This window comes from Apodemus sylvaticus, chromosome 10, assembly GCF_947179515.1.
Source record: "Apodemus sylvaticus chromosome 10, mApoSyl1.1, whole genome shotgun sequence".
NCBI lineage: Eukaryota > Metazoa > Chordata > Mammalia > Rodentia > Muridae > Apodemus > Apodemus sylvaticus.
In genome coordinates this window covers 57,938,968-57,956,535 of record NC_067481.1, presented here as the reverse complement: position 1 = coordinate 57,956,535, position 17,568 = coordinate 57,938,968, and the positions used below count along the sequence as shown (strand labels likewise).

The 17,568-nt window shown below is 40.9% G+C and overlaps 1 pseudogene; it reads right to left on the bottom strand.

Annotated features, from left to right (window-relative positions):
- Positions 1–1,161: 1,161 nt before the first annotated feature.
- LOC127694405 (glycine N-acyltransferase-like) lies at positions 1,162–14,865 on the bottom strand (annotated as a pseudogene).
- Between the last annotated feature and the right edge of the window lie 2,703 nt (positions 14,866–17,568).

Below are 17,568 nucleotides of genomic sequence, written 5' to 3'. Positions count from 1 at the left end.
GCAGATCTTTTGGAGAATCGTTGAAGAAGTAATACCATAAAAGCTTAATAAAGCTTTGTAGAAGTGGATATGAACTTATTTCCACAAATAGGGATGCAAAGAGCCGAGGTTAGTACAGCATGCACTGTCTGCCACTACTTGGATGATGATGAAAACATTGCATATCCTTTCCCCTGCCTGTAATGCTTAAAATGTAGGGAGAAATGGGGCCACTGAGATGGCTCAGTGGGCATGGGCACTTGCTTAGCAAACCTAGTGATCTGAGTCCATTCCCTGAGACTCTTGTCAAGGTAGGAGAAAACATGCACATATATGCACACGTGCACAAACACAACACACATCCACACAATAGTAAATACATTTTTAAAGAAATAACTCAGGAGGTAGGAGAGATTATCTCCTGATAATGTAGGCCTGGTATCTATGTTTGATCCCTAAATGCCTCATGAAGTTAGAAGGAGAAAACTGATTCCTCAAACTGGCCTATGATGGTATACTTTGGCATACACACACACATACACACACACACACACACACACACATCATACACATATACAAAAATACTAATTAATTTTTAAAAGAATGTAGAAAATCACTTGGTATAGTTTTGGAGAGTTGAGGGTGTCAGGGAGATCATTTTTGTTTATGTACATGATATCCTGATATTTAGATGTTAAGCTCTGCATCTTAATGATACACTAAAGGAAAAATGACTAGACTGAGGGTGGAAACTCAGTGTCAGGGTGTACAAGGCCCTGGCTGTGATCTTCAACACCACAAAATAAAAATTAAATTAAAAAGTGACACTTTTAAAAGGAGAGACACTAAAATTTAAGAGAAACCCATTCTGTGTCCTTAAGATTGAAAGCTACTTGAGCCATTGCTGTTACATGTGACAGGGCGGGGGAATAAGATGATCATTAGGGAAGTGCATGGGGACAAGCTAGTGACACAGTCACCCAGTGTCTGGTGGTAGCACTTGCCCTCCAAACTATGTTGATAAGAAAACCCAGAAGACGTGTCTATGCCTGACTTAATATTTCGTTTTTTAATGCCGAAGTTACACCATTTATTCTATCTTTTTAGTCACTTCTACTCTTTATCCACCATCCAATAACATCCCCATGCCCACCCAACACCATCTTGTGTTTGAGTCCAGCTTCACATAGGCACACACTCCCAGTGGTTCCAGGCACAGGGCATGGGGAGATACTGCAGTGAGTAACTCATTTTTTGCATAGCAGTATTACTTTTGGCAGTGTGAGAACAAACAGGAAAGCCACGTTTCTTCATAATCTGGTCTTGTGAATAGACAACAAAGGAGACAAGACCTTGGGCCCTGTACTCCGGCAAGGTGCCTCCCATTCGCATCTTTCCAGTTTGGTCCATTAGAGTCCACAATGCAGGAGTTCCCTCAGGCCCCAGGACACAGGAACTGGGAAGTACTTTATGCAGCATTCAATGAATCTCTGACTCTTCTCGTTGCCACCAAAAAGCCAGAATTTATTCACCAAGGCAGCATGGGTAGCCTCCAAGGATGAAAGTTTAAACATGTCTTAATTGATGGCCTTGGGCTTGCCACTTCCTGGCTATAAATTCTTTGCATCCAGAAGGGAAGGGAACAGTCTCTTGATTGTCTCTGATGTCACATAGAGAACGTTTTCTGAGCATTTGACTTGAAAAGATTGGATGCTTGCAAGATTTTGTATTGTCTTATTCAGGTGGGACTGGAAACTTTGAATCTGCAAATGTTGTTTCCAGTTAATGACTTCTGAGGAGTCCAGGAATTCCTGACAGTTCTGGGGAATCTTTGGAGTAGATTTGGTAAGTATTGGTATAGTAATCAAGGTCATCTGCCATTTCCTGTTCCTGAGGGCGGACAACCACCATGTTAAAACCAGGCCACTTGTCGACTAGGGCTTTTAGGTTGAATGGGTTTCCATGGATCATGTGATAGATGGTCCCATATACCGTTAAGGATTCAGGAAGGTACTTCCTCAAGGATTTCTCCAGCATTTGTAACATCTCTGCACCTTGTACAATCATGAGGACACTTTAGCCTAAAGAAATAATAAATGAACATTCATTAATGACAAACAAAAGTTCTTTCCAAATAGCCAAATCTCCCCCTTCTGTAACATACTTACCAGCCCCAAGGAAGCCGAAGTTACTCCTATATGACTGATTTCACTAAATACATTTATGAGATACCTCCTATTTTTTAACTTACCAAGAGCGTCCAAGCAGCCTGGGGCATTTTCAGGAAAAAAGTGCTTCCAAATCTCAAGGGTTGCTTCATCCTCTCTGCAAGGCAAGCCTAGTAGAGATGCCTTTGTAGTTCCTCTGGGTGCATCAAATGCTGCAAAGCCACAACCAAACCTCTGCCCTGCATCAGGGCCTTGACCACAGTGTCTAAGTAATGACATCACTAAGGTGCAGCTAGGGGATTATTGCAAACCAGCTGCTTACTGCTGCCTACCCCGTCCGTCCTCTCGTGGAAGATTTTATTTTATCTAAGACCCTGAAACCTCTTGCCCTTTGAAGGGCCTCCTTCCCGCATGGTCATTGGAGAGCCTGCTATGTTTTCTCTTCTGACTGCAAATGGAGTTCCTAAGGTTACATTACATGGAAGGTTACTGCATCCATTTTTAATGTCAAAGATAAAGCTAGCTGGGTAGACTCTTCTCTGCATCCCCTTCTCATGTTTAAAAATCAGTGGTGCCATTTAATCCTCCTCTTATTCTTTGAGCAGCTATGTAGTTGCTGTGGCACAAGCAGACAGCTGCAATGCTAACAAGTATTCAAAGAAGGGAGAATAAACTGTGGCCCGGTAGGTCCACGGAAAGCGTTTGCATGGGCAGCAGGATTAAACATGCAAATCGTACTAGAGTTTTGGCTTATTTGCTTAATATATTTGAAAACGACTCAATTTATTGCAAACTAAGGTTTAGGAAGCGCAGCTTCCAGGAGGACAAATTAATGCTTGTCTCCACATAACTCACTGTTTTGCATAATTAATTCCTCCTCATAGTACACAAGCATCTCCATCTATAGCTCCCCTCCTCCCTCCCTCCCTCCCTCTCTCTCTCTCTCTCTCTCTCTCTCTCTCTCCCCCCCCCCCCATTCCCTTCCTGTTCACATTATATAAATGGTATTGATTCAGAAGATGCAGGTGATTCTCCTGGAATTCTCCTGAGGATTGCCAGCAGTCATTCTCAGGTGTCCACACCCCTGCTTTCTAGTGTCCCTCAAGAGAAAACTGGGAAAGGAAAAGTTGAGTCATGGGAAACAACTCAGTGCTGATGCAATGAGTTTTCCCAGTTCAGATGAGACTAGGTGCTTCAGCTTGTACTCCAAAGAGGAAGAAGAAACTGATTATAACTAGATTTAGCAATAGAGAAATTGACTGACTCATTTGTCTGAAAACTGTTGGTTTTCACAGGTGGTCTTGGATGTGGGTTTCTCTTTTTTTTGTACCTGTTTGTGAAAAACAGTTGTTTTCCCTAAGTCCAAATCTTTGTTCCAATATGCCTTGCAGAAGCTTCAAGGGCTTAGATGATTCCAACAAGAAACAGACACTGGCCATATTTGTTCCTAGCAAAAGTTCAAAGTGTCCCTATAACTGGATTGACTAAAGATGAATGAGCCAATTGCTAAGGCCAAGCAGTAGAAATGCACAACTTGTTAAAAGGGGTGGGGTAGGCATTTCCAGAACATCCTGAAAGATTGTTAGGAAAAGAAAAATGTTTCAGAGAGTAGTTGGGGAGGGAAAACAAGAAAGCAGCCAAACATGTAGTACTGGCTAGTTTTATGTCAACTTGATATAACCTAATGTCATCAAAGAGGAGGAAGTCTCAAATGAGAATGTGCCCCCATAAGATCAGGTTGTAGGCAAGCATGTAGGGCATTTTCTTAATTAGTAATCAGTGTCAGAAAGCTCAGTCCATTATAGGTGGTGCCGTCGCTGGACTGGTGTACCTGGATTCTACAAGCAGGCTGAGCAAGCCATGAGGAGCAAGCAGCACTCCTTCATGGCCTCCGCATCAGCTCCATTTGAGTTCCTGTCCTGACTTCTTTTGATGATGAACTGTGATGTGGGAGCATAAGCTGAATAAAACCTTTCCTCCCTCAAGTTGCTTTGCTTTGGTCATGGTGTTTCATCACAAGAATAGTTACCCTAAGTTAAACATATATTGACTGCAGTTGAAGAAGGTGATGCAGAACTGAAGAAAAAGAAAATCTAACTATTGAAGGCATTCAACCTATATTTCTTTAAAGACATGGTATACCATATTTATATTTTGTTCACATATATACCTTAACTCAAATGAAGTCTGTAAAGTGCTGACAGGTACTCCCTCGAATGAAGAGATTTGATTGATTGGCAATTAGCCTCTCAATTATATGTACTTTATTTTCTTTCAAATTGGTACCTTAAAGGAGACTGCTCTTTGAAGGAAATCTCACTCAACTACCCACTCATGAAATACAGCTCATTTTTTTATGTTTTGAAGCCAGGAGATCAGTAGGGTAAGAGGGGGCAATGCCTTAATTAAGGACTTGAAAGGTCACTCCAAGTGACCAGCTTACATGTCTTTCTTCATAGAACTGAAAGAATGAAGGAGGATGGAAGGCCATGCTGGAAGAGTCTGGTAATATACAGTGGATGAGGACAAAGGGTCTAGGTGTCTACCAGATAAGTACTTGAGAGTTTCTTATCATGGCTGCCATCTTTAGCAATGGAAACACAATCTCAATAATAATTGTTCACGAGCCAATTCCCTTATGGAGAAATTGCAAAAAAAAAAAAAAAAAGAGGGTGGAGGAGGCAGGAGGAGAGGGAAGGAAGGAGAGAGAGAGAGAGAGAGAGAGAGAGAGAGAGAGAGAGAGAGAGAGAGAGAGAGAGCGCATTGATTCTTTCTGCTATGGTGAAACTCAGGGAATATTATAAACAGAGATTGTAAGGAAGGACACACCTGATTGTCCTTCTACTTGTCCAAAGCAGTGATAGCTAATCAATCAATGTTTATTTACTCCTCAGCTAAGCTAAGAAATGACTTGACAGTCTTTCTTAACAAACTGCCCCCTGGGGGCATTGATCAGACCTGGAAGATAGGATAAAACCATCTTGACATAACACATCTCAGCTAATTCTTTCTCATGTTCATTTCCTAGAATGTTTCTCCTAAGAACACATTTGAAGGCTGAACTAAGTGTCCTCTATAAACTTTTCTTTTAAGGTAATTGTTTTTCTTCCTGGCTTTTAGGTGTCTCTTATGAAATTGTTTTGCCCAAGGACTAGACGCTGTTTCCTTTATATGTGTGATTACATTTATGTATAGTGTGTCCATGTGTGTGTGTGTGTGTGTGTGTATACATACATGCATGCATGTATTCAGTGCTATGGGATATGGGTCAATATCTGAGGATAATTTGCAGTAGTCTGTTTTTTTCTACCATGAAGGTCCCTGGGATTAAACTCAACCATCAGCTTGGTGACAGGTACTTTTACCCATTCCATCAGCCTCTAAAAGATTATTCTTGAGCATTCCTATCTATTCTCAAGACTCTTCTTATGAGGAGACTACCTGGAACTGCCAATGATGAGTTAAGTTGAACCTCTTCTCAGTATCTACCTTTTGACAGGAATTATTCTCTTTCAATGGGAAGGTCCTAGATCCTGACCTCTATAAAAGAATAGGTGCACAGAATTTCCTTTGGAAGACCTTCCTCATATTAAATAAGTACATCCAGTTTTCCATGCTGTGAAAGGCTTTCTCTATTTAATGTGTCCCTATCATTTCTCAGCAGGGAGTCAGTGTTCCACCTGCATCAACATTTGCTAATGTGTGGGTGGGTGGGGTGTCCTTAATAAAAATGCCATTTCCAGCCCTTTCTCTGGAACCATGAATCAGAATTTCTCATCTGATTTTTTTAATTGATTTCCCAAGGTGATTTCATGAATCTATTCAAGTTTGAAAATATCTGTTCTAAAAGAAAGGTTGGAGGGAAATCGTGGTGAGTCTATCTAAACAGGAGTCTTAAAAGGTTTTAACAATGGTGTTCTCCCAAGCTCTATTAACTTGGGGGGAAAGGGGTGCGGCTGTGTCCTTTCTTAATCTATCTCTGACTCCTATTTTGCATTTCTTTTCTTCAGAAAGTCAGGAGAGTACATGGGAAAAATAAGAGGCAGGTCCAAAGAAAGTTTGTGCCAGGCAACAGCCCAACATGGCCACTGAGCCATTACTGAAAATAATACAAGGCCAGAGAATGGAGTACTTACCAGGAACCCAAGAAAACATCTAAGAAGTTTATCTGAATACTAGCAAAAGAGATCCAGGGCCATCTACAAAAACTAGATGTGTGAATTATGTGAATTTGTCCTTTCCGCATGGAATGTCTAAGGCTCAGGCCAAAATTCAATTATACCGAAGTGAACATTGGGTCCCAACATTAACATATGGGAAATACCCATAACATATGGGTATTTCCTATACCTCTACAGGAATAGGAAAGTGTTCTCCTGGATTCATAAATCAACTAATACATATCAGTTTTAAGAGAGACCAACATTTTGACCCTCTCAGGAACTGGAATATGTCTGGTCCTGTCAAAACTGTCTGACCTCTTGCTTTTACATTGTCAGTCTTGATTATTTTTCTACTTGGTCTGAGTGCCCTTCCCTCAAACATCAGCCAGGACTTTAGAGACCAGAGCATTGATGCATTAAAAATAGAAAAAGAACCAATTAAGCCCCTACACTCTAAATCAGAGTTATTTGCATCTGTGAGGGAACTCTGACAAGCATGACAAGCAGCCAGAGCTAATGAAAGTCTCATGGCTCCTGGAAGTCACATCAGGTCATTTGCTGACACCTCTCAATCCTAGCCGGGGCCTTTGAACTGAGTCTAGAGCTTGGTAGGGGCCCTGGCCCAGTTCCTTTCACATTCCAAAGTCATATCTCTTGTCTTCAACATATTCAAGCAAAAAGACAGCTAATGTACTGGTATTTTTTTTCTTTTATTCAAAGGGGACTATACTATGCAACACAAGCTCTTCAGGTTCACAGAACACTTAGCTCTAGAACTTTTCATGCTAATGGCAAAACTGTATGTCATACTTCTCTTCCACTATATGATGCTGTCTCTTCTGCTACTCAAGTCTGTGAGAAACAGGGCCAGATTCAACTCTATTAGAAAATGTAGCACTTTCTCCTAGAGATTTTCATTACAGTACACTTTTTGCATGAATTCCCCTAAATAATTATTTTTATAAAATATTAGTAAATGAGAGACAGCCTTTGCTTGCTCAGTGCTCCTAACACTATCTAATATGAAGATGGAAATAAAATAAAATGCACAATGACCCTTTTTACCATTGTGTTCTGTTTTGGAATTTAATAGGCTTCTGATTCAAAATGGCAATTTGAGCTGAACATACATTTTCACTTCAAGTTTTCCCTAGGATTACCTGGAAATATAATACACACACACACACACACACACACTCACACACACACACACACACACACACACACACACACACACACGTATCTACATACTCGCAAAGTCATGGGTACATGCACAAGCTCGTAAGAGATGGATAGATACCATTAATAACTCTTAAATTCTGAGGACTTCATGGAGGATGTCTAATTTTATCTAATAGTCAAAGATAAAGTAGAATGTATGACAGTCAGAGCACCAGAGAAGGGTCAAGTTAAGGTTTTGAAATGGAAGAACAGACTTAGCATTCATCTTCAAGCTTTTTTATAGGACTGTGTTTTATCCCTACCAAGGGTCAATAGAGTTGATGACACTATTTTATCCTGGAGAAAGTAGCTTGAAAAGACTTCATGATGAAATTTGTCTTTCTGCTACAATGAAAAATATGTAATGAGTAATTATTGCTTTGGAAATTATCACTCTAAAAGGTAATACCTATGACAATGGTTTGTTATCACTCTTACCTTTCTGTGGGCTGACTGAGCTCAGCTTAATGATTCTCTTTATGAGGTACATGCAGAGAGATGAGATGAGGTTGGTGGGGTCAGACAAAGCTTCTTCTTCCATGTGCCTTGGGACAAGCCATCCACATATCTAGCAAATCTTTCATTGCTATACAACTCCCTGTAGCTTCTTGGACTTTTACACTATGATGGTCTCTAGATAGTTGAATGTTTTACATGCCAAAAGGATTCTCCATAGTAAGTATTCTAAGAGACAAGTAGGGAAAGTTGATTCAGGCCAGAACTGATAGAATTAGTTCAACTGTACTCTGAGCCAATGAGCTTACAGAACCTTCCTAACTCAAGGAAGGAGGCACGAAAATTAATGTCCTCAAAGCTTCTAGATGCCCAAAGAGGAAATAACTCACAGAAAGATAAGCAGACAGTCATTTCTGGTTATGATCTATAGATTCTAGGTAGAAAAGTAATAATATACTCAAACTTCCAAGTAGGAATTGTTCTGGATTCTATACCCAGCCAAGCTATCAACAACAGTTAAGGACAAGAACAGCAAGGACCTTACATGGACAAATGAATCCAACAGGTATGTCTTTTTATTCTTATATATGAAGAACCTGTTTACCAAAGTCCTAGAATAAAACAAAGAACAAATTATGGGAGAAAGATTGGCAAGGGCAACACATAGGGCAGATGAGGATTAGAAAAAGTACAGAAGGCTTTAAAAAAATAATGTGCTTGAGAATTACAGAGAAAAGAATGACAAGTGAGAGGAACCAGACTTTTAGAAACTTATAGTTACAAAAATAAGACTGAAAAGTAAAGTAGCAAACCAGAAGAAAAATAGTAGTTATATCATATATGACAAAGACTATACAGTATGTGAAGTGTTTTTATAAAACAGATTTCAAACTAGAAATGAAAAGATAGACAACTATCACAAAAAAATGGGCAAGCTGCAAAAGAAAAATGTAAATGGAATCAGATAAACAAGTGACATTCCCTGTGTTTCTCTCCTAGAGATTCAGTCTAAATAGGGTTTTGTTTTTGTTTTTTTTTTTTTTTTTTTTTCCATTTTTTGAGACAGGAGTTCTCTGTGTAGTTCTTTAAAAAAAAAAAAATTACTGTTATTATTAGTAAGTACACTGTAGCTGTCTTCAGACACACCAGAAGGGGGCATCAGATCTCATTACAGATGGTTGTGAGCCACCATGTGGTCGGTGGGATTTGAACTAAGGACCTCCAGAAGAGCAGTAGGTGGTCTTAACCGCTGAGCCATCTCTCCAGCCCCTCTGTGTGGTTCTTGGTGCCCTATAACTCACTGTGTAGACCAGGCTGGCCTCAAACTCAGAGACCTGCCTGCCTCTGCTCCCTGAGAAGGATTAAAGGTATGTGCTACCAGGGCCTGGTTTAATACGTGCTGCATAGGTACTGCTGGGAAAGAAAAGTTAGGCTACAGAGAATTGTTAATAAGCTTGAGTGTGCCTTCTGTGTGTTTTTACTAATAGTCACATGTGTTCTTTACATCCTGATGATATCATGACTTCCTGAAAGCAGTGCTCAGAACCCTCACCACTTAACTTTTTCATCAACATCTTCAGCCATATTCTGTCCAATCTTCTTCACATTCCTACCTATAGTTACAACCTGGACAAATAAATTGTTTAACTCTCTCTTCACCCTTGGTTCAAAACTTAAGGTAGCATCCAGGTTTTAATCAGACATCCCATTTTAGATTCTCTATCTCCTCTAATCAGCTTCGGAGGTTCATGGCTTTATACTGGGAGAGTCTTCTTTTTCTGACCTCTCTTGTAGGCTTGGATGGGGTCATGACCTCATTTTACCTTGTCCTCATTTGTTTTTTTTCCTCCACTGCTCTTCCCTATATTCCCTGCCCTGTTTCTTCAAATCATCTTGCAGAATAAGTACTGGGGAACTGACCAACCAGACCACACCTTGATCGAAACTTCTTAATCATGCATACCTCTGCCCCTGACTAGTTCTTTTAAATCCAATGTCCTACTGAAGATAGACTTGGGTTTCCTAAGCCCTTTTATATGTCTTTCCAAGGATGGCCACATTGATTAAATATCATTTTTTTTTTATCATAAGACACCTCCTGAATCAATTACCTGGGATGGGTAGTCTTGCCTAAGTAGTTTAGGCTTTCTCCCTAAAGTGCTTATAACAACTCCCCTGAAACCTCCTGTTAATAATGCCTTTCTTGTCTGCCTTGGGACCAATTGCCTCTGTGTCTCCAAACTGCTTCTGCCTATTAGTGTATGTACCTGGCTGAGGTATGAGCACATCTCTACCTCTGTTGTTTTTCTAACACCCATAATTCTTCACATAATAGTCTGAGTATCACTAAATTCTTCTTACTCTTGAGCACTCCTAGAGTGATGCTTCTCTAGTCTCTGTTTGGCACCTTTCATGGCTGTACCTTTAGAAATCGCCAAGGAAAGGCTGCCTGTCAAATGCACAGCCCTCCCAAACAACTGGGTCAGATCCTTGCTCTAAGGGTACCACTAGAGTAGCCTTTGGTCTTCAAGTAAACAGCCTCAGAGTGACATATCCATCTCTCCTTCCAGCAGGAACTCAAAATCTTTCTCTCAGACTTTCTTGGAAGCATTCCTGACCTTCTCTTGGGTTTTGCTAATGGTTTGTTTTATTGAAGAATAAGCTTCCATGCTCTCATAGCTGAGCCTCACATAGAAGAACCTCAACTTTGGGTGGCTCCACCTTTATGATGGGACAAATAGACTAGGCATTCTGTAGGAAACCTACTTCAGATTTTGAATTTGCTCTGCTCCCAGGCTATACATAGGTAGGAATAAATCCCTTATAATAGTGGGCAGCAGTAGCAACAGCAGCAGCAACCACAACCCCCCAAGCAGCCATGTGATCATATTGTCAGGCTACGATGCTTGGAAGGTGAGATCTATACACTGTTTTCTACTTAGGATATTTAAGATATCCTCAGTGTAGGAACAGCTTATCTGGACATATCCCATTTCACACTGAGCAGAACCTGTGCTTTAAGCCTCTTGTGATTTTTCTGGTCCACGCTTTCTTGGTGACATTCTATACCTGTGCCATTCACTGAAGCAGACAGCTTTCCAGCTTCTGTCTGTGCTCCCAATGCCCAAATTGAAGGATTTAGTTCCACCCATAGACTGGGCCCTACTTACATTTGTCCCTTAGCTTTGAAGGTGACTTCTAAGGCAGTCTGTCGTTCTGTGGAAAAGAAAAGCCCAATCGTGCATCTGAAACATGAGGTTATTTCTTGAAGATGGCCATTCATATATCAAAAACAATTTCATTCTGACTTCTCTTTCATCTCTTTACATCTGAAAAGACAAGAGCAATAATTAACATCTGACTTGATGTGAAAACACAACTAGAAATCACAACAAAAGTTTAACCTTTAAAGAGTTTGCATTTAAAATCTCTGAGAAAGAAAGCAAGTGTGTATTTTATTGATGCATTTTCTCTACCAACTCTCAAAACCTGCAGGTGTTAAATTAGCTGCAAGAACTGCTCCAGGCTTCCAAGTCTGCAGGAGAAACATGCTAATGAGGACTGAAGGAAATTAATGGAAGAGAGTCCAGGAGGCTGGGAGAGAAGTTCAGCAATGCTTTCTATGTGGGGAATTTTCAGAGAAGCAGCTTCAATTTACCACAAGCCAAGAGCTCATGAGTGAAATAGACTGTTCTAGTCTTCACACTTCAGACTTCCTTCTGATGCTCAAGTCTGAAATCTCCTGAAGGTAAGATCAGTATGTGAGGTTCTACTACAGGAATGGGGGGAGAGCAAGAGGAGGATCTCAGCAGCATGCTTAAACCTATACCCCTTAAGACTGTATAACAAGAAGAAAGACATATGCTATTATATAAATTCTGACTTGAGTGCAAAAGATGAGTCAAATGTTAAGTTTTCAACAAGCAAAAGAATCCCCATAGTCCACCCAGATCAAATGTCATTTTTATACATGAAAAAACTAAGGCACAGAAAGACTAAGAATGATCTCTGAACACAAGCATCCTGGTTTGTGACAGTATTGAGACTTGAATTTGTGCCTAGGCATATTGATGGTAACAAAGAGGCTCACAGTGGTTTTATAGAAATGCTCTTGCTATCTCAGTTGTGTCTGTGACCAGAGGGTAGTGATTGCATCAAGGATGACCTGAGGATCATGATTCATGCCTTTATTTGTGTTATTGTATCCAGTCAATTGGTCTGATAGACATCTATTGAATGCCTGCTATACAAGAGCCTTGGAGAGGTTATGGTTGATTGAGGGAGGCAAATGACTTATACACAAACAAATAAGTGTTACCCAGGGTAATAAATGTTAAGCAAAGTCCTAAGGGAACAGTGACAGGGGATAGTTTATTCTGACCAAGCACAGGAGAGAGGAGGCATTCTGCAGACAGTGGAGAAGGATGGCACTTTTGTTTGTTTAGTGAGATGTGCTCCTATTTGAGTTGCCTCTTTGAGTGATAGAGTATTTATGAAGGAAAAAAAAAAGATGGTATGAAATCATGAACAAAAATGGGCCCCAGAATGAGCTCAGTGAGTCTGGAGAATGATGGGTGAGAGTCTAAAACACTGGCTGTAGATCCACTGGGTTGATAAGCCTCCAGGTCATGGAGGATTCTGTTCTACACATGACAGCAGTGGCAAGGTAATGGAGGACTTTTAGGATGGGCTGGACCAGATCAGATTTGGGGCTTAGAAAATCTGATTCATGGGTGGTTCAGAGAATGGAAGTATAAAGGAGACCAGAGAGTCCAAAAGCATAAAAATCAATAAAACAACTCTAATAATGTACAAGGAAATAAATGCCTGGTTAGAGTTATTCTGCAGTGGGTGCAGAGGAGAATAAGTCTGGGAGTGAGATGGAGTCAGAACTGACAGGGTTCAGTGCTGATTGTGTGTGACAGCTGGATTCCTCTAACTCGTGCCCTGGAGGAAAGCTGATATAATGTTCACCGTGGTTACGAAGCTGGTACTCTGACATGCTAGTCATGGGCCACTGGTCTCTTCTTGGCTGCCTAATGGGTTTAATTTCTACTTCTGCCATATTCACAGTCTGCCATTATTATATCACTGGGCATTTATCTTCCAAAGCTAATTAAGAATTAAATTGTGTCCTTTCTCATCAAAATCCACATGCAGGAGTCCTAACCCCTAGAATGTCCATTTGCCCCCACTATAGTCATGATTGAAATATTTAAGTGAGATGAGGTCCTATATGAAAAGGAGAGTTGAAGATCTAGATGTCCATACAGGAAGAGTTCCAAGTGGGGAAAGCAAAGGTCAGGAAGTTCTCCCCTCTGGCCTACACTGGTAGACGACAAGTCTCCAGGAATATGAGTTAACACATTGTTGTCAAGAAAGGCAGTTGTGCCCCATGTTAAGGAAGTCACAGCAAAGTAAACAACAGGCTGCACTCAGGCATTTCCCATAAGGGGCTTTCACTGACCACTTAACCTACAGCAGAGCTTCCCTGTTACAAGACTTTGTTCTTTTGTCTTCACAGTGTTTAATGCTACCTAATGATCACTATCAATGTAATGTAATGTAATGTAATATTTGATATATCCTCCAACTCTCACCCCAGACATGACTTACTCTGCTGCCCTTAGAATACACATTCTAGGACACTGAGATGCTTCTTGGCATTTGCTATATCTTAAAATACTTGGAGCAGGGGCTTTCAACCTGTGGCTTGTGATCTTTTGGGAGTCAAATGACCCTTTCACAAGGGTCTCATCTAATATCAGGTATCTTGCATATCAGATGTTTATGTTATGATTCAGTAGCAAAGTCACAGTTATGAAGTAGCCACAAAAGTAATTTCATGGATGGGGGTCACCACAGCATGAAGAACTATATAAAAGGGTTGCAACATTAGAATGGTTGAAAACACTGCTTTAGTCTCTGCTCTCCCCTGTTCCAAAGGCAGCCACATCTTTTCATGCAGTGCCAGCCTCTTCGAAATGATGGTGAAGGTCAGAATGAACAAATTTGGCTGTATTGAGTGCCTGGTTACCAGGGCTGTCACCTTGTAGAGATTGTCATCATCAATGACTCTTCTTTGACCTCAACTACACATTTTACATGTTCCAGCATCACTCTACTCATGGCAAGTTCAGTACAATCAAGGCTGAGAATGAGAAGCTTGTCATCATTGGGAAGCCCATGACCATATTTCAGGAGCTAGATCTGCTAACATCAAATGGGATGATACTGGTGCTGAGTATGTTGTGGAGCTTACTGGTGTCTTTATCACCATGGAGAAGACTGGCAATTCCCCCATGCTTGTGAACCAAGTGTGTTGTGAACCATGTGTGAACCACAAGAATGAAAACTTACTCAAGATTGTTAACAATGTTTCTTCCACCACCAATTATTTAGTCCCTCTGGCCAAGGTCATTCATGACAACTTTGTCATCCTAGTAGGACTCACAACCTCAGTCCATGCCATCACTTCCACTCAGAAGACTGTGGATGGCCCCTTTGGAAAGCTGTGGCACAATGGTCATGGAGTTGCCCAGAACATCATTCCTTTATCCACTGGTGCTGCCAAGGCTGTGGGTAAGGTCATCCCAGAGCTGAACAGGATGCCACTGACATGGCTTTCCTCTTTCCTATGCCTAATGTATCTGTCATAGATCTGGCATGCCACCTGGAGAAAGCTGCAAAGTATGATAATATCAAGAAAGTGGTGAAATGGGCATCTGAAGGCCACATTGAGGACAATGTTGTCTCCTGAATATTTTAATAGTGACTCTCACTTTTTCACCTTTGATGATAGGGTTGGCATTCCTCTCAATAACAACTTTGTAAGGCTCCTTTCCTGGTATGACAATGAGCAGGGTGGTGGACCTCATGGCCTACATGGTCTCCAAGGAGTAAAAAACCCTGAATCACCCACCCCAGCAAGGACATATGAACAAGGGAGAGGCCTTCAGCTACTGAGGAGTCACTGGTCTAACTCAGTTCCTGACACTAAGCGTCTCCCTCACAGTTTCCATCCCAGACCCCCACAATACCAGGAGGGATCTAGGGTGCCCTACTCTCTTTAATACCATCAATAAAGTTCACTGCACCCACAAAAAAAGAAAGAAAAACACTGTTAGAGGAATAATAGATCATCAAAAATATGTTTTCAAGTTAATGGAGAAAATAAACGATTAAGACAAACTCCAATGTCATTTCAACCTAAATGTCAATGTTATTCTTTTTAATCTTTATAATGTTTGAGAGGGTCTACCATTTTGGGTAGAATCATCTGGAACCCCCTTACTCAAGTATCTGGAATGACTTTGGATGTATCCATTAGAATGCTAGAGGATCTCTTCTATTACCTTACCCACATACTAGGTATGTGGTCTAGCTGGATTCCTACCATGGCTCATTCAACTTGGAGGCCAGGCTGCCTGAAACCAGATATCTTTCAAAAGGTGTACTAGAGCTAGTTAGATCTAAGATGTCTGCCAGAGTGACCACCAGGTAACCTTTAACTTCTTTATAGTTCTTTGTTCATTCTAAATGACATACCCTCCTGTCACTGTCTATTGTTGATTCCCATGGCTTGAAAGAACCATGATATCCCATCCCACAGACCTAGTTATTCGGGGAGTTGAGGAGAACCGGCCTGAAAGAGAAATGGGGGGGGGGGGAAGAAAAGCGAGGCCAAGCAAAAAGGGGTGTCTTGTCAAGGCCTCTTTAATGAAAAGCTCAATGTCTGGTTTTGAACACACCGTGAGAGGAAGTAGGGAGGGACTGAGGAGGAATGCTAAAGGCACAGAAAGAGGAAAGGTCATGGGGGCAGATGCTGACTGCGGCTTCTAGCAGCTTTTCTAGAATGCTGGTTCCGCCTAGACAATTCCAGGTGTTCAGCCAAGATAATGATAAGCCTTGTGTGAAGGAGAGGGTGGTTCAGCTGTAAACCGGAAGGTCAGTGGATTCTCAAGGTGAGAGCTGTTGAAAGTCTGATTTTCCACAGTTTGGTCTCCCACACCATGAGAAGCATATAGGGTTGGAGCACAACTCCTTGCTCATTCTCAGTAAAAAGGTGAACATTCCTCCCTTTTACTAACCCATTATATGTGTATGTATATATTACTAAACCTGGGACCCAGGTTTAGTTCCTAGTACCCACATGTTAGCCCAGAACCATCTGTAATATAATATACACACACACATATTCTACAGTTAGTGTTTGAGAATCTTGTGTTTATCTCCTGCTTCTCCTATTCTTGACCAATCCTAAAAAACCTCAAACACTGCTCAGTTGGTCCTTTGTTTTATCATGGGTGGACTTATGGAGGCCCAGGACTCCAAGTAGGAGGGCTGGGAAGAAAGTAGAAAGAGCATTGCTCTTACAAACTTCAGAAGCTACATCTTGTCACTTCCATAATGCTCTGTTGATGAAAACAGCCATGTCTGTATGCAGATTGAAGGAGTGGGGGGTCACATTTCCTGATGGCACAGCTACAAAGATCACCAACAAAAGATGGTTTGCAATGGGAAATCTTTCATCTAGCTTTAGAAAATAGTTACCACTGATTTATATTCCACATCTGACTCTTAGTTGTGATTCCTGGGCCTCAGTCCAAGATGAGAAGACCTTTCTGGGCTCCTGGGAATCAATACTTTCAGCAAACATTCTAGGTGTTTTTAATGCTGAAGCACATGACCCCCTTGTATGAGAACCATTCCAGTACCTGCTTAACATCTCCTGGCCGCTAATACTCAGTTCCAAACAAGGCAATTTGTTAATGTGTTCTTTCTAAGAAAAGAAAGCTGGGGATATGGGTGGGTGGAAGGAGTGATGTCTCAGCAGTTAAGAGCACTGGCTGTTCTTGCAGAGGACCCAGGTTTAGTTCCTAGCACCCACATGTTAGCCCAGAACCATCTGTAACTCCATTTCCAGGAGATCCAAGATCCGAGGTACTCTTCTGACTTCTGTGGACAACAAGTTCACATATATGCCTGCAAGTAAAACCCTCACATATTAAATAGATCTTTTTTAAAAAAAAAATTTAAAAGAAAGAAAAATGTAGAGAACAAGGAGCCAAACGCCAGGGCTCCTTACTCCATAACAAACAATGTATGTTGATAAAAATTGCTATATTTATGTTTTAAAGTATGATGAAGCAATTATACAGAATGAAAACAAAATAAAAACCCAGGAACCAAAATTTAGGTCCTCTATAAATGTAATTGTTTCCAGTGTCTACCTAAGGAAATTGCTAGCATTCTCTGAGTGCTAGTTTATTGTAAATCCCTTCTGAGTTTATAGACTTTCTTAGGGGGAGGAGGGAGTGGTACATTTGCATACTCTCAATAACCAGAGAACTGCTTTAAAAATCACCCCCCCCCCCAGTTGACAGTTCTTGCAAGAGGCAGAAGCCTGGTTTCTCCTCTGTGCTTCTGAGTTGCCTCTGGCTTTTCTTTCCCACTGTTCTCTGATTTGTATCCACCTTGCTCTTCAGTCAACATCATGATGCCACATACTGATATGATTCTATTCATCTAAATCACTAGGATTATCTTATTCTGAATTTAGATTTCCTTACAATATTTTC